This window comes from Hippopotamus amphibius, chromosome 7, assembly GCF_030028045.1.
Source record: "Hippopotamus amphibius kiboko isolate mHipAmp2 chromosome 7, mHipAmp2.hap2, whole genome shotgun sequence".
Taxonomy (NCBI): domain Eukaryota; kingdom Metazoa; phylum Chordata; class Mammalia; order Artiodactyla; family Hippopotamidae; genus Hippopotamus; species Hippopotamus amphibius.
In genome coordinates this window covers 11,605,018-11,625,950 of record NC_080192.1, presented here as the reverse complement: position 1 = coordinate 11,625,950, position 20,933 = coordinate 11,605,018, and the positions used below count along the sequence as shown (strand labels likewise).

The 20,933-nt window shown below is 51.6% G+C and overlaps 1 pseudogene; it reads left to right on the top strand.

The window, feature by feature from the left end:
• Nucleotides 1-1,392: 1,392 nt before the first annotated feature.
• On the top strand, nucleotides 1,393-1,890 carry LOC130857580 (U1 small nuclear ribonucleoprotein C-like; annotated as a pseudogene).
• Nucleotides 1,891-20,933: the final 19,043 nt, after the last annotated feature.

Sequence of the window (20,933 nt, the reverse complement as noted above, 5' to 3'; positions counted from 1 at the left end):
GTCCTGATGCAGACTCAGGGCCCCACCTGCAGCCTCAGATACTGCAACCCCTGCGCACCTTGAGTGTGGCTGGGTCTATAGGACACTGACCGTCTGTGGGGAGCTTGCTGGTACACCACCTCAGTGACTCGTCCCAGAGATTTGCAGGGACCCCTTTGCAGACGGCTCCTGGGAAAATGATGGGGACCAGCTCTTACATCTGGACGGCTCTTTACAACTTGCAAAATGCTCTCGTGTACCTAATCCCACCTGAGCCTCACACAAGCCCAGAAGCCAGAGGGTTTATTATCCCATTTAAAGGTGAAGAAACCAGGACTTCCCTGGTGGTCCAGTGGTTAAGACTTCACCTTCCAATGCAGGGGATGGAGGTTCAATCCTTGGTTGGGGAGCTAATATCCCACATGCCTCGCGGCCAAAAAACCAAAACAGAAAACAGAAGCAATATTGTAACAAATTCAATAAAGACTTTAAAAATGGTTCACATTAAAAAAAAATCTTTAAACATAAAGAAACCACTGCTAAAGAAGACTGGGGGTGCCTAGGTGGCGCGGTGGTTGAGAATCCGCCTGCCCATGCAGGGGACACGGGTTCGATCCCTGCTCCAGGAAGATCCCACATGCCGCGGAGCAACTAAGCCCATGCGCCAAAACTATTGAGCCCATGTGCTGCAGCTACTGAAGCCCATGCGCCTAGAGCCCGTGCTCCGCAAAAAGAGAAGTCACGGGGATGAGGAGCCCTGCACGCCAATGAAGAATAGCCCCCACTCACCGCAACTAAAAAGAAAGCCCGCGCACAGCAAAAAAGACCCAACACAGCCAATAAAATAAACAAATGTATAAAGAAGACTGTAGCAGTCAGCGAGTCAGAAAGGAAGCAGAGGTTGGAGCCACGTGATTTGAAGATGGAGGGCGGCGCTATCGGCCATGGAGTGTGTACAGCTTCCAGAAGCCAGAAAAGGTGAGGAAATGGATTCTCACCTGGAGTTTCCGGAAAGAACACAACCCTGCTGACACCTTGATATTAGCCCCTAAGAGTCACGTTGGACTTCTAACCTCCAGAATCAATTGTCAGATAATACATTTGTCTTACTTTAAGCCACTAAGTGTGTGGTAACTTGTTACAGGAGTCCGAGAAGTTTCATCCAAACACCAGGGATGCTCAGAAGGATGCAGCGGCAGGGATGGAGCTCAGACGTGGTCCTTCTGCCGCAGGAACTGTGCTCAGGCTCCCAGCCTCGAAGTTGCCTCAACAGCTGACCAGGGTCAGGAGTTGAAGGTACCAATCCCGGTGTCCTTAGGAGAAGAAATGACCCTGGTGGTGAGCCTAGGGGAATTCTCCTGTTTTTAAATGTCAGAAATGGGGAAAGGAGTTCCCAATGGCCTGCAGAGCACCATGCCTAGGTTTTACTGTGACTACTGCGATACATAGCTCACCCGTGACTCTCCGTCTGTGAGAAAGACACACTGCAGTGGTCGCAAACACACAGAGAATGTGAAAGACTACTATCAGAAATGGATGGAAGAGCAGGCTCCGAGCCTGACTGACGAAACAACCGCTGCATTTCAACAAGGAAAGATACCTCCAACTCCATTCTCTGCTCATGCTCCTGCAGGGGCACGGATCCCGCCTCCCCTCCGTCTCCCGGGTCCTCCTCGCCCTGGGATGATGCCAGCGTCCCACATGATGCGCCCGTGATGCCAACGATGGGCCCTCCTCCTCCTGGGAGGATGCCAGTGGGACCTGCTCCTGGAACGAGGCCGCCTATGGGAGGCCACATGCCAATGACGCCTGGGTCCCCAATGATGAGACCCCCTGCCCCGACCTGTGATGGTGCCCACCTGGCCAGGAATGACTTGACCAGACAGACAAGGAGATTGGGGAGCCTCTTGATATCAGTTTTACATGACTTGTTCTGCTTCCCCAGGAGATCATGGTGCTGTGACTTGGGATGTTTCCTAACAGGATGACAAGGAAGACTTGCTCCCCCTTCCTATCAAAGAGATAGTAGTTTTGGAGGGGAGTAGCGGGACAAAAGAAGCAATTTTCATTTGTATTGTGAAATGTGAAAATAAAATTGTCAACTGTTTTAGTTAAAAAAAAATGTCAGAAATGTTACGGGAAAGAGGAGTTTTTGGCTGGGCACGGCAAAGAGTTTCTACATTTTGGACCAACTCCAACGGATGAGAACTGGCTTCCTGGAGCTCTGTGCTGAGCAGGCTCTTGAGGCCAAACCCAGGCTCCCAGGGAAACTGCTTTGTGGTTGACTGGCAATGCCTGCCTTGGCCTTGGCCATGGGTGAGCAGCAGTGTGTGCTGATCTGGATGAGCTGAGTTCCCTGGGGCTGGCCCTGAGTTTCATTCATCTTTTTACTCCCAGGGCCCAGCTGTGTGCCTGAAACAGAGCAAGCACTCAATAACCATTTGAGGGAAGGAGGGAAAGAGGTCAGAAAGGAGAGAGAAAGTAGGGAAAGAAATTTATCTTCAGGGAGGCCAGGCCTAGGGCCAGTAGGTAGAATCTCTGGCTGGAAAGCTTCTGATTTGCTTCCCCAGCATCTCTTACCTCCTTGTTCTGATCACAGAAATCCTTTCCTTTGGGGATCCATCCCTCCCTCTTGTTGCATTTGGTTACGGCGGGACTGCCGATCACAAGGTCCTGCCCCTCCTATCCAGGGGCAAGCCTGTGACTCAAACCAGGCAACCCAACTTTAGTTCCCAGAATCTGAACCTTGATGAGAGGCAGTCAGGGAGAGAGCCTGGAGAGGTGGTCCCCAAACCCAGCCAAGGAAGAGGAAGTGGTGGAGTCCACTTCTGTGGAACTCCTGAGATGGAGCTCAGACACTCCTAACCTTAAAGTCATCTCTTTCAGGACCAACAGCCAAAGGTACAGAAACCACCAGGGACAGAAACATCCTGGGGAGGTCCGGGCATCTGACCCTTCCTGGATTCCAGCAGCCGGGCTGATTGTGCTCTAATAAACACTGCCACCCCCATTTTTTTCTGCTCAATTACTCAGAATTCATTTCTGTGGCTTGAAATAGAGGAACCTCAATCAACATTATACAGTATCTCTAGAAGAAGGAGCTGGCCAATAATCAGAATTGTTCAACTATGAAAAACCTCTCTAGTTGGGACTTGAGAAAAGAGGGTACAGTGGGGACTTCCCTGGTGGTCCAATGGGTGAGACTCTGTGCTCTCAGTGCAGGGGGCCCAGGTTCCGTCCCTGGTCAGGGAACTAGATCCCACATGCATGCCGCAACTAAAAAGTCTGCATGCCACAACTAAAGATCCTGCATGCTGCAACTAAGACCCAGCACAGCCTAAATAAATAAAATAATTAAATTAAATTAAATTAAATTAAACAATTTTTAAAAAGAGTGGACTGAATGTTTGTGACCTCTCAAATTCCTATGTTGAAGCCCTAAGGGGATTGGAGGTGGGCCCTTTGGGAGGGACACCCCCATGACGGGATCTGTGCCCTTCAAGAAGAGAGAGAGAGCTAGCCTCCTTTCTCTCCTCCTTGTAAGGATACAACAAGAAGACAGCTGTCTGTGAACCAGGAAGAGGGCCTTCACTGAGATCCCACCCATGCTGCCACCCTGATCTCGGACGTCCAGCCTCCAGATCTTCGAGGAATAAATGTCTGCTGTTTAAGCAACCCCCCCACCCCACCCCCACCCCCGCCTGTGGTATTCTGAGCAGCACGGACTGAGACACAGGGACTGGGGTCCATCTGGTGGGAATGTCATTGCATCAGTTGGGAAATGGGAGGGAGGGTTGAGTGTCCTATAGGCAGTGAGCCATGGGTCAGGTCTCCTCCCTTCTGGCTGTGGCCTTTAGGCAGGTCCCTTCCCTCTCTGAGCCTCAGTGTCTGTGAAATGAGATGAGCAAATGTATCTCACAGGGTCCCTGCGAGGATGACTGCGTGGAGCACTCAGCACAGTTGGGGCTCCTCCCCTCTGCAGGGCGTGCACCACGTGGCGTGCAGTCACACCAGGTCAGACCCCCTGTGTCCGTGCAGCACGATGAGCACGGGCCAGCCATGCGCCAGCACAGCACGGGGAGGTTACCTGTATCCCTTCATTTACTCTTCAAAGCGGTAATGACTAGCCTCTGGTAACAGTCTCCATCCACAGATGAGGGCTCTGAGCGCAGAGAGGTTGAATCCACTATCCTCAAGGCCACCCAGCAGGCCAGCGCGGGGCTGGGCTTGAACCCAGGCACTTTTCATCCAAAGCCCCAGATCTTACCCAGGACTCACACTGCGTCCTCTGGGGAGAGGCCCCCCCACTGTAAGATTCCCTGATTGCAGACACCGGCTCTCAAACCCACAGAAGGGTCTCAAAGCCCCAAGAAGCTGAGGGTCCCGTTGGAGACAAGACACCTACAGGGAAAAGGTAAGTGAACTGAGAAGGCAAAGCCTGTGACAAGGGCCAGGAAGACTCAAGGAGGGCCCCTCTGCTTGGATTTCAGGCCATATCCAGTGTCTCCAGAAAAAAAGAAATAGAAGCCACCACTCTAATCCTGAGGCCCCCAGGGAAGCAACAAGTTCCTGGATGAAACTGGTTCCCACAGGCTTTATCCTCCCCCATCACTCCTCCAGATGGCCCTGGCCTGGCGGCAGGGGTGGGGGGGGGGGGAGGGGCCGGGCAGGACAGGAGGAAGAGGGGGTCTCCTCTTATCTTAGAGTGGGGGACGGCTCTCCCCCACCCACCAACACACACAAGAGGGAAGGGCAGGGCAGCTCAGGCTCAGAGCCGATGGGCTGCAGGACCCACCTGGTCCCGCCCCTTCGTTCTGCAGCCCAGATGGGGCAGTGTCTCTGGCAGGGGCCACAGAAAGAGGGTGGCCGAGTGCAGCCAGGACACAGGTCTCCCAGGCTGGGGTTCTGGTGAGCCCACAACCCAGCTTCGCCCAGACAGCACATTTCTCCGAGCCCCCTCCCCCTTTCCACAGACCTCCAAGATGGAACAATGGAAAGAAAGAGCACTGGATTAGGAGCCAGGGGCCTGAGTCTCCAGATTCACTCTGAGACTAACTCCCACATAATTTTGGGTGAGTCACAGCCTGTCTCTGGGCCTCCATTCCCACATCAATCACAGCAAGTGGTTGGGCTCCATTTCCAAGGTCCCCTCTGCCCCAATGTTCTGAGAGCCAAGGATGAAGCGTTGGGGCTACCCCCACCCCCAGCTTTCCCCCATCTCTCCAGAGGCCTCAGAGATCCCAGATGGAAGAGGCATTTTTAAAAACTGAAGTATAGTTGATGTGCAATATGTTATAGGTATACAGTACAGTGATTCACAATTTTATAAAGATATTCTCCACATATGGTTATTACAAAATATTGGCTACACTGCCTGTGTTGTACAACACACCCTTGTAGCTAATTTTATACCTAACAGTTTGTACCTCTGAATCCCCCACTCCTATCTTGTTCCTCCCCACCTCCCTCTCCTCACTGGTAACCACTACTTTGTTCTCTATATCTGAGTCTGCTTCTTTTTTTTTATGTTCAGCAGTTTGTTGTAGTTTTTAGATTTCACATGAGTGATATGATATAGTATTGGTCTTTCTCTGCTTGACTTATTTCACTTAGCATAACGCCCTCCAAGTCCATCCATGTGGCTGCAAATGGCAAGATTTCATTTCTTTTTACAGCTGCATAGTATTCCATTGTATATATATACCACAACTTCTTCATCCATTCACCTGTTGATGGATACTTAGGTTGCTTCCATATCTTGGCAGTTGTAAATAATGCCACTGTGAGCATATTGGGGTGCAAGTATCTTTTTGAATTAGCGTTTTTGGTTTCTTCGGATATATACCCAGGAGTAGAGTTGCTGGGTCATATGGTAGTTCTATTTTTAGTTTTTTGAGAAACCTCCACACTGTTTTCCACAGTGGCTCACCAATTTACATTCCCACCAACAGTGTCCAAGGGCAAATGGAAGAGGAATTCAGACAGAGGTTTGGGTGGGTGAAGGGGCTCTGGCCCCTGTAGTCACTTTCTGCTAAGCCAAAGTGCCAGCCTGCAGGTGGCTGGCACAGGCAAGAGAACAGGGGAGAACTGGCCCCTGGTGATGGCACAGAGGTCAAAGCCCAGCTGTGCCCTCAGCCACCCCCTTCTCCTTCTCCTACCCCATCATTCCAGTCCCTGTGCATTCAAAGCCAGTCTGGCCAGGGAATTGGATGCCAAGTAGAGCCTTTTCAGAGCAAGGGTGGGGTGGACTGGGGGGATGGGGAAGGGGAAAGCAGGGGGAAATGTTTCGAGGCTGCTCTCCTCTGCTCTTGTTTGCATCTCAGACCTGCCTGGGAGCACCCTGCTGCCATAGGGGTCCTGATGATGGGGGATGGGCACAAGGATGAGGAGGCTGGTGGACCTGCCCCACCCTCTTGGGCGGCTTTACAAGTTACAGTAGCTGCGGAGTGAAGGGCCACCTCTCAGGATCCTAAAAGTTACAATTCTTTACGAATCAGGAGCCTCACAGCCTAGACCCTTAGGTTTGGGGCTGGAGACAGACTCTTGGATCAATGTTTTTCAAATTGCAGGTTATGACCCACTGGTGGATCTTGAAATTAATTTAGTGAGTCACACTCAGAATTTAATAATAATAATCACACCGATAACAAAATAGAAAATATCAGAGTAAGAGTAAATTGTCTCATGAGACTCTTGTTTCAATTTGGGGGGCTGGGCCAGGTTGTGATGTAATGTACATCTTACTCCTGGTCACAGTCAAGAAACCTTGAAAAGCCACTTCTTTGGAGTCCACGTCTAACCCTCTGTTGATCAGCAGGAGAAAGTGAGCCTGCATGCAAGGCCCTTCCCATCCGGCCCTAACCTACCCGCCTCAGCTCCTGGCTCACCCAGGAGACCGCATGTTCTGGACACACCCCGCTGGGGGCCCCACCCCAGCAGCTGCGCTCATTCACACCTCTTTGTGTCCTCCAAATTCCCCTTTCTCTCAGCCTGATGCCCAATCGTGCCTTCACCCAAGGAAGCCCTGTTCACATGACACTCCGCAGGGCAGGATGACCCCTTCATTGCTGGCAGCCCCAAGATTTGCCACAGCACAGCACTCCCTCTCTGTAAATCAACCGGTCCATATGGGGGACGGGGTGGGGGCGGGGCTTAGCGCACTGATTTAATGAACGAATAACATGTTTCTTCTAAAATAAGTGAATGTATATTGACTGAAGGTTGAATTGCTCTGGGTCTGGGGATCCTGGTGCAAAGGTTTACTGCTTTTAATAGTCATCCAACAATTTCTGTGCACCTACTAAGTGCCATGCATGCTACAATCTACTGAGAACACTAGACCAACCAGAGTAAAGTGACTTTCCTTGAGGAATTCATGGTCCAATGTGAGAGACAGGCATGTAAACCACCGCCCCTGTGTGATCAAAGCCCCAATAAAGACATATGCAAAGGGACCCTATGGAACTGATGACACTGTACCAGCATCTAGGAGGAGGACAGGAGTCACCGGGAAAAGGACTAAAGCAGGTCAGGGTGAGGTGGGGGTCTTCAAGGCAAAAGGCAAAAACTCTCTTGCTACTTTGTAGGTCCTTTATAGCACATGACATTCTAAAATAATTTTTTAAACACTGATTTATTTAACCCCCCCGCTAGACAGTAAACTCCAGAAGAGGGGGCATGGCTGGTGCCTTGCTGGGCTGCTCACCACTGCTGAGCACCATTTCTGGTGCCGCAACCTAGCGCATTAAATATTTGCTGAATGAACATTCAGGAAACTGCAAATGGTTCAAGTTGGCCTGAGAGTCAAGTGTAAGGAGGAAGTGGTAGGAAAAGGGGCTGGGGGGTCTGTGGGCCCTAGACCACGGAAGGCTGACCTACTAAGGGAGGGAGACAGGTAGTAAGATTCAGGATTTAGAAAATTCCTTTGGGAACTTCCGTAGTGGTGCAGTGGTTAAAACTCTGAGTTCCCAATGCAGGGGGCACGGGTTCGATCCCTGGTGAGGGAACTAGATCCGACATGTATGCTGCAACTATGAGTTCTCATGCCACAACAAAGGAGCCCACCTGCTGCAACTCACACCCAGTGCAACCAAAGACATAAAATAAAAAGATCTCACATGCTGTAACGAAAGATCCCACATGCTACAACTAAGGCCTGGTGCAGTCAAATAAATAAATATAAATTAAAAAAGGAAAGAAAGAAAAAAGAAAATTCCTCTGGCCCCAGTATGTGGAACGGGTGCCTGGGGCCCAGGTGCGCACGCAAAAAAGTGAACACAGAAATAATCCAGCCGAGGAGACTTGAGTCTAAAGGCAGCCGAGGGGCGAGCTCTCAGGTGGAGGAATTTGCGTGTTGCAGGTGTTAGCCGCCAAGGCCAAGGCCACGGCCAGTCTGGGCTCCTGGTGGGGGTCAGCGGTTCACGTCTCCCCTCCTCTCGCCGCACGTGGGCAGGGGAGGGCCTCCTTCACCCGCCGGCTCAGCGCAGCCCCAGGCGGTCCCTGCCAAACCTCAGGCAGTTAGCGGTCTCAGTTTTGCCTCTGCACTCTTTATACTTTTATCTTTTTTTTTTCTTCTTTCAAAAAGTCAGCTCACATTTTAACACATGCATGTATTTTTAAAGTGAGCATTAGATGAATGCATGAAGGATCACTGTACTATTATTCTCTATGCCCTTGTGTACGTGAACATTTTCATCCTAAAAATATGAAGTCACCACCATGTATATACGTGTGGAAAGCCAAGTGCGGTAAATAGTCATCCTAAACTCTCGATGGAAACTCTTAAATCATCACACACACAAACACACCAAGTCGTGTGTTTAAATTTACCTGGCTCCTATCTCTTGCCCAAGGCTCCCAGTCTGAGACCCGTCTTTCCTTGGCTACAGAGAGAGACTGCTAAGGTGTTAGAGAAATCCGGCAAAAGACATTCTCCTCGACGCTAACCAGCACACACTGCAAGGTGAAAAAAGAAGCAACTCTGTTTTTTTAAAAACTGCACCCATGCTCCCTAACACTGGCAAACAAGACCAAGGACTAAAGCTGAACTCAGAGTCACAGACACCAGAGGTTCGCATTACCTGCGACCCTTGGGGACCAGGCGCCAGTAGGCAAAGTAGCTACATTCGCAGCCAAGTCGTGTGGTTCTAGAGTGTTGACTCTCTCTAAGCCATACCATGAAGTTGGCGGAGGTCACTGACGTTTTCAAAGTTGAGTTCAATGCCAGGCACTTAGCAGGCGCCCAGTGGGCTGGGCCGTCCTTGAAAGGAGGCTGATTTTCCTCCCAGCCGACTCTGGCTGTCGGGTGGGCCAGCACTACCCCCTTCCACAACTTTCTGTCCCAACCACTCCTGCCCGCTCGCTCCGCGGGTCTAAGGCTCCTGCAAGCAGGATGGAGCTGGCGCAGGTGCTCGGGACCGCTCGAGAGCCGTGCGCGCGCGAACCCGAGCCGGCGCCCCAGGACAGCCTCCCCGGGCTGCAAGGCGGGGTGGGGCGGGGCGGGGCGGGGCGGGGCGGGGCGGCACTTCCCGGCAGGAAGGCGCTGGGGGGGCGGCCTTGGAAGGTTGCCCCCGGCGGGCAGGCGGGCGGGCGGCGGCAACAGGCCCGCAGACAAACGCAGGTGACGACAGCCGCTCCTACCCGGCGCTCGGGCAGCGCTCACCTTATATGGGCAGGCGCGGCGCGAGCGGGGCGGGGCCGGCGCGGGCGGGCGGGGCGGGGCGGGGCGTCCCACCCTGCGGGCCCCGCCCCTACGCCCGACAGAACCTCTACAGGAAACTTTGCTGCAAGGGTGGGCCCCTGAAGTGATGCCCCCAGGTGCCCAGAGTCTCTTTCGGGACTGCGCCCCCGTGCCCCTCTCCAGGCTGAGACCCCCGCCGGCCGCGTCTCACACGGGCCTAACTTGACCGACTCCCTTTGTGATTGTGGGAGGTGGCAGGTCCTTACTAGGGTACCTGGGGGGCGACCTTTAGTGACCGCATCTTGGAGCACTCACTCACCGAGTCTTACAGTCAGATGGTGCGCCTTCCGGGCTCGGTCTGTCTCAAGTGGATGCCTGTTCTGACTGGCACTAAGGAAGTCTCTGTAAGCCCAGGCTCAGCCCAGGGCCTGGCTAAACATTAGCCACTGATCCATCGGAAGTGTTTGGTTGACTGAGCCCGTCTTGGTGGGACAAGCCTCCAAATCTAAGAGGAAGTGTCCAGCATGAGTGACCCAGCCCGCGGGTCACCTGGCCTCCTGTCTTCTCCCTCCAAGCCCAGATCCTTTTATCACCCTAATCTGTCCTGTTGCTCTTCTGCGACGTCCACTCCTCACAGCCCTTCACAGCCTCCCATGTGCCCACAGGCTGTGCTGAAGGGGAGCAAAATATACCACGCCCAGAATACACCTCTTTGGTATACTGATTATTGTAAGCTGGTTATTTTTGAAAAAACAACAGACATGAGAGAAGCTCTGAAAACTGAGTAGAAGTTACTTTTTGTAAGAAACATTCACATTTATAAGGGAAATCTCTGTTTGTAAGGATGTCTTCCTCCCTCTACCAGGGACAGTACGATGGCTCTAAATCTCTGGAAACTCTTATCCGAGGAGAAGGTAAGGACTTAAATCTGCAGAACAACTTTACTCACCTTTACTGTGCTTTTCCTGGTAACCTCCCATAACTGACCCTCCAGCCCCAACATCTTTTTTTTTAATTTAATGAGTTTACATCAAAAAATTAGGTAGTCATTTTATATCAAGGAATAAAAATGTTTAAAAAAAAAAAAGCAATACGAAGAGCGAGAGGATTTTAACCAAGTTTACATTTCTTTTTGCTGTGGTTTTTAACGATTCATCTCATCGTATTGCAATGTGCAAATGCATTTGCTGCACCCATCACAATCATGAAACTAAACTTAAGGAAGTGCATTGTTACTAATGGTCCTCAGAGGAAAGTGCTTTACCTTCTATTAAAAACTCTATGGTATGTAAGCATTAGGTAATAGTGCTACTTAACCACCATTTGTCACAAGAACCATTACCAAAGTTTTCTGGAAATGAGTCCACAAAAGAATTAAATGTTTAAAAGGTGAAATGTTCCTTATTTTAACTTTAGCAAGATCTTTTTCATTGCTAAGAAACACTTTAAGAGTTTTAAAGCAAAAGTTGTTAAGAGTAGAGTCCAGGACTTCCTAGGTGGCACAGTGGTAAAGAATCCGCCTGCCAAGGCAGGAGACAGGGATTCGAGCCCTGCTCTGGGAAGATTCCACATGCCACGGAGCAACTAAGCCCGTGTGCCATTAAAAAAAAAAAAAAAGAGTAGAGTCCAGAAAGCTAAAACTGTACTCCTGAGTTTAAACTTACAGATAAGTCTTTTGTAAACAGCTCTCAATAAAAAAATTCTCCCTCCCCAGTCCCCTGACCCAAATCTTAAAGCCTTTCTTACAAACCTTTGGTCAAGAGTAGAAATACAACCAGGCAGATGTAAATTGCATACAACAGCAAGGACAGTGAAGCACAACTAGGGACTTTGGGTTTTAGAGACAGAAGGCAATTAAAATGTACTCAAAGTTACATTAAGAAAGTTTTCACTGGGTAATATTAAAACAGTGACAAAGGTTAAGAAAATACTAATATCAAAGTACAAATGACTACAATATTAAAACAGACAAAAACTAAAATTAAAAATAGGGACTTCCCTGGTGATGCAGTAGTTAAGAATCCTCCTGCCAATGCAGGGAACACGGGTTCCATCCCTGGTCTGAGAAGATCCCACAAGCCACAGAGCAACTAAGCCCATGTCCCACAACTACTGAGCCCACCGGTGTGCTGCAACTTCTGAAGCCCTCAAACCTAGAGCCCATGAGCTTCAACAACGGAAGCCACTGCACTGAGAAGCCTGTGCACCACAACGAAGAGTAGTCACCACATGCCACAACTAGAGAAATCCCATGCACAGCAACGAAGACCAACACAGCCAAAAAAATTAAAAAATAATAAAAATTAAATTAAATTAAATTAAAAACAAAGAACACAACACATGAGTAAGGATTATTTTTCTCATGAATTTTAATCTTCACATGCATAGGGTTGGTTATGTTGACATCTGATAGAGTTTCTTATGACATCTGATGAAGTCTCATTCCAACTTCAGACTGTGGCTCTTTTCTAAGGAACCTCTTGATTTCAGTCACATCTTGGTCACTGTACAATTTCAAAGTATTGCATTATCACCATGATGTGCTGAGGATGAAGACATAGCCTGTGTATAGTGCCATCCCCACGTGGAAACCAGCATGGAATTGAACACAGTCCACTCCCAGGGCTCCACCAGGTAGAGTGCCGTGACCAGCAGCTACTGGTAGAAGAACCAGGATATTTGCTTCTAGGCCAGGCCAGCACCATCCCCGCCACACACCTACCACACTGCAGCCAAACATCAGTCTGTCTGGCTGGCCTCTCCTGCAATATCTTCTTTTGCCTTAGCTGAAGATGGCATTTAAGGCTACGGCTTTGGCCATTTCAAAGAGTTACTCAGTTTCCTGGGAATCTCCCACGTATACAGAAGGTACACATGTTCTTAAACTTTTGTTTGTTTTTCTCCTGTTAATCTATCTTATGTCAGTGTACCAGCCAAAGAACCTGGAAGGAAGGAAGTGAAAAATTTTCCACCCTTACAGTATCAACCCTCTCAGCTCAGTACACAGCCCTCTGAACTTGCAGTTCCCTGGAGGCTTCATGCTGTTCCCTGCTTCCTCCCAGAAAATCTTTCCCTTGCACACACTCAGACATACGCTTATCTTTCATAAAGTTACCTCTTAGTGTCCTCCCCTGTCCTTGACTTCTCTACCAATTACTTAATCTTTCTGAGCTTCAGTTTCTTCGTCAGCAAAATGAGGATAAAATAATGCCCACCTTGCTATGTTACTGTGAAGGTCCAATGAGCTAATGTCCGTACAACGCTCAAGACAGTGTGCTGAACAAATTCATCTGACTGTGTTCTAAATAACCATGCACATGCTCTGAGTTCCATGAGAGCTGGGCTCTTCTTTCTCAGCCGGTGCTTATCCTGTGCCTGGCACAAGTGCTGATTTTTTTGTTCTTAGTGGTGAATGAGTGAGTTTCAGGCAGTAGGGGGAGGGGAAGAGGCAGATCCACATCAGAATGACCACCATTCAGCCTGAGAAAATAGACCTCGCATCTGCTGAGATGTAGCATCTTCTAACTTTCCCTCCACAACCTCCCTGGGAGCTTCAGGTCCCCCTGGGAGGGATGTAGGATAGCTACTGACCCCATTGTCCAAGTGAAATTACACGGGGAGCAGCAGTGTCAAGACTCATCCCCTTTTAGCACCCAAAGTCCTGTGTCCCAGGGACCCCCTTAAGTCTCAAGCAAACCAGGATGGTTGGTCACCCCAGATCAAGTTCCGGACCCTAGTCTCCACCCTCCTCTGAGCCTGTGTCATTGTCTCCAAGTTTTTTAGTGAGTTTCCTGGAGAGGAGACAATGCCCTCCAATCCAGAGGGTTTGGGCAGCTAAAAATATCACTCCCCCTCTTACTCTTTCTTACCCCAAAAGGCAGACTCATGGGACAATGCTGGGGGTGGGGTATAGAAGGGCACAGACTCGGGGCTGGGAGTTCAGCTCACTTTGACAGACTCATGGCCACTCCTGTGACTGGAGGAGGCCAGCCCCTCCCTCCAGGGCTCTCAGGCTGGTGGGGAGATGGACACGTGGACATGTGGCATCAGTCTGGTGGATGGCCAGCTGGAGAAGAGCCTCTGAAGAGCAACCTCCTGACCTGGCCCCTCCCCAGCTGGCCTTCAGCTCCCACCCCATCTTCCTCCCCTCCCGTCCCCTCTCCTCCCCTCACTGGGCCTGGTTTCCTCTATTAACCAAGGAGTGGGAGCTGGTCTCTGAGGGCCTTCCTGCCCTGAGGTTAATGATGTGCAGCCAGCAGAGTTCTGGGAAAGGCAGCCTCCAGAGAGGAGGTATCAGAGGCCAAGCCCTCCCGAGTGAGTGAGGGCATGGTCCCGGCCTCACGTGCACAAACAGACTCATCTTCCCAGGCTGCCCCAGCCGGAGCAGACCCAGCTCCTGCCCCGCTGGCCTCATCCTCCTGGGCTGCTGTCCAGGGAAATGCTTCTCTGCTGGTTCCCCAGAGGCCCTGGGGCCAGTGTCGGGACAGGGAGGACCTGGGCTGGCCCAGCACAGCCTGCCCTCCTTCCCCTTGCTGAGGAGGAGACGCCCACTCTTGTGGCCTGAGAGCTGCAGCCCTGACATTGGCCTGGCTGTGGCTGGGTGGTCAGGGCCAAATGCTGAGCGAACACCAGGCTTGACGGGCAGCCGCTCCCCAATCTGTGGCCGCCGCGAAGCCTCTTTCCCCTTGGGCCACGTGGTACTCAGCAGGGCAAGCAAATGTGGACCTGGAAGGCAAGGCCCTTTGGGAGACTTGACAGGGAGAAGGCATGCCCAGGGGGACTATTTCCTGCTCCTCTCACCTTCTGTAGAAATACTCTGTCCCCGTCAACTTCCCTGCCAACCTCAGTCAAGAGCAACCTCAAAACTGGTGGTGGGAACCCACAGGTAGCTCTGGATTCTTTCCTCTTGCTTATTGACCCCAGGTAAGGCCGCCACCCTCTCTGGCTCCATCCCTCTCTCCTGATCCAGCCTCTGAAGCTTCCCTCTCTTATTTCAACATCACAGGGCCCCATGAGATGAGAGAGATTAATACAGGAGGTAACATGAGAGCATAATAATATCATGCCTCTTTCATGGACACGGAGTACTCAGTGGCCCAGAGACACAGAGTGATGTCCAAAGTCACTTGGGAAGTGGCAGAGGTACTGGGGCCCAGCCAGTCCTTCTAGGTGAGCAGAGAGCGTGCTTCGTAATGGGGTCTGGGTGGTGGGATGAGAATGAGGATCAGAGCAGCCGCAGGGCCCAGCATGAGACAGCCCCCTGGTAGGTTACACGCTGCATTAATTGCTTTGCTCATTCATCTTGGCAGGCGCCTTCTTTGTGCCTGGCCCCATGGGAAGGGTATGGGTATGGAAGGCAGCTCAAAGAAAAAGTGAACTAAGAGGGGCTTAGAGAGGCTGTGATCTTCCGAGCTGCATTTTCTCAAAGCCTAGTCCACAATCCTCTGAATCTGAATCACTAGAGCTTTAAAAATGCACATTCCCAGGTCCCACCCCAGACCCACGACCATCACCAGATCCTTATAAATATTGTTGCTTTGGGGACTTCCATGGGGTGGTCCAGTGGTTAAGATTCTGTGCTCCCAATGCAGGGGTCATGGGTTCAATCCCTGGTCAGGGAACTAAGATCCCACGTGCTGCATGGTGCAGCCAAAAGAAAAAAAGAAAAAGGTTGTTTTGGACTTGGGGCATCTCAGAAATGCCAGAATTTGGGGCCTGGAACTTTCTAAGGCAAAGGTGGCAGGGACTAAAAGGTGGCTGGAGGTGGGGCAGGTCTGATGACATTCTTGCAGCTCAGCCTCCCCTCCCCCAAAGTAAACCAACAGGTGGGAGGTGCAGGTGCAGGGCTCCAGCTCAGGTTTCAGGCCTGGGGACACTCCTTCTGAGCTCTCAGCTACCATAAAATGCTCCCTTTGACCTGGGAATCCCACATCTATAAAATGTAAAGGAAGAAATAAGTTCTGTGTCCAACCATGTTCATTCTGGCCTCATTTATAATGGATAAAAATATTAACTGAAAAATACCTAAGTACTGGACCGTGGGGAAAAGGTTAAGGGTGTGACCCTAGCTGAGTGATGTCCCCTGGTCCAGGATACACTAAAGGGTGGTCGTGGGAATGCAGAGAGCCATTGCTGTGGTGGAGGGAAGACTGCAAGGGAGGAGAGTGGGGACCCCGGAGTCAGATGGTCTGGTTTACATTCTGCCTCTGCCCCTTCCCAGCTGTGTGACCTGAGGCTGTAACTAAACCCCTCTGTGCTTCAGTTTCCTCATCCATAAACTAGAGCTCATAATAGGACCCACCTCTTAGGATTATATGAGCACTGAAGGAGTTACTATACAGAGCGTTTAGAACAGTGTCTGGAACCCCTGTGTGTTAGCCACCACTGCTAAACTATGTAAAACAGGCTGTTATGGGCTGAGTTGTGTCTCCCCAAATTCATCTGTTGAGGCCCTAACCCCCAGGACCTCAGACTGTGACTGTAGCATAGAAAAAATAAATAAATAAATAAATAAAAGAACGTGACTATTTAGAGATGCAGCCTTTACAGAGGTAGTTAAGTTCAAATGACCTTGATCCAATATGACTTATAGAAAAGAAAATTGGGGGACTTCCCTGGTGGCACAGTGGTTAAGAATCTACCTGCCAGTGCCGGGAACACGGGTTTGATCCCTGGTCTAGGAAGATCCCACATACCGTGGAGCAACAAAGCCCATGTGCCACTGCTACTGAGCCTGTGCTCTAGAGCCTAGGAGCCACAACTACTGAGCCCACGTGCCACAACTATTGAAGCCCGAAAGCCTAGAGCCTGTGCTCCACAACAAAAGAAGCCACAGGCAATGAGAAGCCCATGCACCGCAATAAAGAGTAGCCCCCACTTGCTGCAACTAGAGAAAACCCGAGTGCAGCAACGAAGACCCAACACTTCCAATAAATAAATAAATTAAAAAAAAAAAAGAAAACTGGGATACACAAACAGACATGAGGGATGCACACACAGAGGAAAGACCTTGTGAGGACACAGTGAGAAGGCAGCCATCTGCAAGCCAAGGAGAGAGGCCCCAGGAGACACCAACCCTGCTGACACCTTGGTCTTGGACTTCCAACCTGCAGAACTGTGAGAAATAAGTTTATGTTGTTTAATCTACCCAGTCTGTGGTACTTTGTAAGGGTAGCCCTAGCACACTAATGCACGTGCCTAGAAACTTTTAACATGATGCTTACCACATAGCAGCACTAAAATCTAACAGTACACTTACTATCTCATGTCGATCTCTCAACCATGAGGAGAGTATGTACTATCCTCCCATTTCAGAGATGAGGAAAACTGAGGCTTGGCTAGTGAGGGGGGCAGCTAGGATTAGAACCAGGTCTATGGAACTCCAAGCCCCCATTCAAAGCTTGGCTCTACCCTCCTTGGTGGGGCCTCCCTCGGCCCCTTGCATCCCAGCTTTCCACTTTGGACAGATACGTATGTATTTTCCTACTTCTGTGCCTTTGCACATGCTGTTCCCTCTGTCTGGACTGCTCTCCCCAGTGCTTGCTTCTCTGGCTAACTCCTATTCAATTCTTCTAAACAAAACCCTTCTTGAACCTTACCACCTCTCTATGCCTTATCTGACAGCTCTGCAGATTTGCTCCTTTTCAGGGCTTCCAATCATTCCGTGCTTTATCAATGGTGCTGGTAAATGTTACTTATTTTACTGCAGCATTTACACTTTACATTGCATCCATGTGCTTGCCTTAAGCTTCTTGAAGGCGTGGGCTGTGTCCTCCTCTGCTTTGACTCCTAATTCCTATCACCAGGCAGCCCAGACAGTCACCGCACACAATGGCTAAGGTTAGGGGGTGGGGCTGCCATGCTGGGACTGGAGAGAATATTCCAGCCTTAGGAATCTTTCGCCTCCTGCCCGGGGCCAGGGAAGGGGAGGCAGATAAAAGACAGAGGCCCAAAATCCCCACTCTTGGCAGGAGAACAGGGATTCTATAATTTCCCTGGGCACAGCAGAGTGGCAAAGGGGGAAGCAGAGGGGTTGGGTCGGGCCACCCCACCCTCATGTCCCAGGGTGTGTCCTTGGCACATCACACCACCTCTCTGGGCCTCAGTTTCCTCATATGTGAAATGGGAACAATAGTCGCTACCCCAGGTGGGTGTTGGGAGGCTTAGATGTGGGTGGCACACCTGGCAGCATGGAACACAAAGGGATCAATGCTGGATCGCATGCTTGCTGGAGGCTGAGGTTGGCAGCAGACCAGAGACAGACAGCTACTTGCCTGTGGTCACCCAGGAAGCTGGCTGAGGGTGGGAAACCGCTTAGTCAGTAATTAGCAGCTGTGTAGCAGCGGCGCCCTGGCTCACAAAAGGTGCTCCCATCAGTGGCTATGTGTGGACAGCTGGCTTAGAGGCTGAGCGAGAGGCCAGTCAGACGTGACCGGGAGGTATGGAGAACAGGGGACCAGACTCGGTGAATTCCAGTGGGCATTCTCCAAGGGTGAGGTCACCACCACTGCCACCGGCACCACTGAGCAAGCTTTAGAGCAGGAGGGGGTGGAGACAGGGGACAGAGCCAGGACACAAATAAATGCAAGACCCACCACCTTGCACAACAGCGGGCCCCTCCCATGGTGAGGTGCTGGGGTCCTTATCTCAGGAAATCTGGTGTTTCCTGTTTAAGATGTAGCTTAGAGTTGGGGGAAACTGGGGGGAGGTGGAAAGCAAAGCAAAGGACACTTCTTGAGCGCCTGCTGGGTACCAGTATATTTACTCCTCACAATGACCTCATTCCGGGGTGACTGTTATTAGCCCCAGTTTGCAGATGGTGCAATCGAGGCTCAAAATGTTGGAAAACTTTGCCCCAAAGAGAGAACGGTATAGCTAATGGGTAAGAACACAGGGACTTTGGAATCAAACACATCTGAGTTCAGATCCAAGCTCCAACACCTGTTCATGCCGAGTTACTCAAGCTTTCTGGGCCTCAGTTTCCTCATCTGTAGAATGGCGATAATGACAGTCCTGACCTCCTGGGGTTGTCGTCAGGGCTCAGTGAGATGGCACAGGTGACACGCTCTCAGCGAGCACTAGCCACCATCATCCCCATTTTGCTGATGTGACAACTGAGCCTCAGAATGGTGATGTCCAAGGCCACACCACTAGTGGGTGGCAAGTTCAGGACCTGGACCCAGTTCTGATCCTTCCTGCCCTACTTATATCACTGTGGACTGGCTGGTGGTGGCCCCCAGCTTCCAAAAGGCTGTCAGGAGGTGGCTGGAGAGGGAAGGCTCCCAGATTTCTGGCGGAGCCATGGAAGCCAGCCTGGGGACCAGGGTTCAGGGTCACGCCTGCAGCCGGTGTTCCAGGCAGCGGAGAGGAACTGCGGCCGCACGCCTGGAAGCCTGGCTTGTCTGCAGCATCCTGCCCTCCACCGACATTGTTCTCTGGACCCTCCCAGCCCAGGGCCTGCACATTAGGGGTTTCCGGCAGCCTGGCCAAACTACCTCCACTTTCCGGAGAAGCTTTCCCCAGGTGGCTGGGTGGGGGCTGAGCTGGCCCCGGGCCCCTCACCCCAGGCAGGGTGCTGGAAAGGGCACTGGCATAGCCCCGACAACAACCGCAGGTTGGTCCTGACCCCTGAGACTGCCCTTCTCAGAGACACGGCCGCCCTCCTCGCTCCCGCTCTTGGAGCCCAGGGAAGAAAAGGCTGTGACTCATTTTCATTTTAGGGTTGGCTGAAGTCAGGGCACTTGGCTTCAGGTCCCCGTCACAAACACGCTGTGACCTGGGCAAGCCTCCCCCTCCCTGTGCCCTTCTGAGGGTCTAGATGATACCCCAGGTCCCCCCACGCTCTGACATCCATTTAGGGTGACCAGCCGCCCTTTGCTCTGTTGTCTTAGAGTGCAAGCTTCTTGAGGCTGTCAGTTTCCCACCCACGTTCGTCTGTTTAGAAGGAACCCACAGTAGTGACCACCATTCACCCATCCAAATGCTTCTAAGACCTGCTAAGGCTCTTTGGTGGTGAGCATTCCCATCTGGAATGCGGTCTCAGCTATTCCGCTGATGTCACTCGGCGCTCAGTTTCCTCATCTGTGTAATGGGGAGAACTGCCGTGCAGGGGAGGGGTGAGGGTCACAGGAGAGAACGTAAATTCTACAAACTCAAGTTTCCATCTCCACCTCCCGCCTCCAGATCAACTGGATAAACTTGGTATTACGAGTACATGTACAGAAGCCACACCCCAGGATGTCTTGGGGCTAAGGGGAAGCCTGTGGCTATGCCCCCTTTCCTGGGTGTTGCAAGTATCTGTGTTCAGGGGGGCTGGGGTGTCCCCTTGACCCCAGCAGGACTGCCAGGCCCCGCAGCTGCACTGCCAACCCCTCTTCTATGGCCCCAGGAGCCCAAGGCACCCAGAGGGTAAGCGTGGGGCCATCGATGCAGAGCTCGCAGCGCCCTGGTGAGATCAGCGCCATGGAATTAGTCAAATGGGATCACTCTGAGGTTCCTGTGCTCACAGCCAGTGACTCATGCCATGAACAGCCTCACGGGCAGAGATGCCAACCTGGGAGGCAGTGGCACCAGCTCACCTCGCCCTGCAGCACACCTTTTAAGGAGAGGGAGCTCCGGGCAGTGCAGAGGCCCTGCCTCTGCCCAGAGGCCTTTGCCAGCCCCTCTCCACACCTATCCCAGGCAGGCGGAGGGGCCAGACGCCCACCAGGGTTCAAATCTGGCACTGTCACTTTTCAGACATGACCTTGGGCAGGTCACTTTCCCCGAACCCGTTCCTTCACTTGTCACATACTTGCCTCACAAGAGAGGAATTAAATGAGGTAACGCATATAGAAAGTGCTTGGCAAAGGGTACCTTTTAAGGAGTGGCGGGGGAGGACAGTGGAAAGGGCCTGGGCTCGGGAGTCAGGGTGCCCGGCTCTGAATTCTGGCCCCAACCCTTCCTTGCCAGGCATCTTCTGAGTTACTCAACTCTGCGTCAGTGCCTCTTCTGTAAAGGGAGCTGACGCTACCTGCCTCGTCAGCCGGTTGTGAGACTGGCATCACACGCTGCATTTTAAAAGCTGATGGGGGAGGTGCAGGAGCAGGGGCCAGCCCAGGTGCTCGTTGGCTTCGTGTCTTGGAGAAAGCCCCCAGCCTCCCCGCGTGGGTCTCGTGTGTGAACGGAAGTGATGGCAGTAAAGCTCACCTGGTGGGGCTGCTGGGGGGGAGGGGCTTAGAACAGCGCCTGGCACCCAGGAAGCGCCCTCCAAGCACTGGCTGTTCTCATCCGTCTT